The sequence below is a fragment of the Penaeus monodon genome, chromosome 28 (assembly GCF_015228065.2).
Source record: "Penaeus monodon isolate SGIC_2016 chromosome 28, NSTDA_Pmon_1, whole genome shotgun sequence".
NCBI lineage: Eukaryota > Metazoa > Arthropoda > Malacostraca > Decapoda > Penaeidae > Penaeus > Penaeus monodon.
In genome coordinates, this window is record NC_051413.1 from 34,063,956 (window position 1) to 34,064,584 (window position 629).

A 629-nucleotide genomic window follows, 5' to 3' on the forward strand; every position below is an offset into this window, starting at 1 on the left:
TGCGTCCTTTTTGATTCTCAAAGTTTTAGCATTGGTGGTTTTATCGCCTTCATCATTTGCATCGTTGGTGTAGACCTACTATTAGTATTCTGGTTATCATTACTGTAGTTTGTAAAATTAAAGTCATCGTTACTCTCACAAGTTACTAGTATCCTCCTCTTGCAGTTGATTATCAGCAGCAACATCAGTACAATTGCCACCATTTACATTAAAACCGATGATCTAACGACGGATTCCATTGCTGGAGGAATCGGCCGGAGATTTCAACGCCTCGTAAGGGTAGGCCTAATGATCTGTCGGTAGGCTGCTCTTTCACTAAAGAAACAGTGACTGTTATTATGTCATACACATCATGACGAGGATAAACCAAAGCCGGTAAACGGATTTCCAAGTGCAAGACATGGAAACTGGTAGTTGACTTCTGGCGTTTTTCCGTAGACTTAAATTTCTTGCTCAGATGGACGGAAATTTCGGAGGGAAGGCGGTTGGGGAGGAATCCGGAATCAGGCTTGCAATTTGAACACAAAGTCATCTTTATGCTAATGCGCCTTCTCTCCAAAAGGACTCTTTGAGTAAAAAAGAATGTAAGAAAAATCCGGTTGGGAAGGGGAAAAGAGAGATGGTATAGC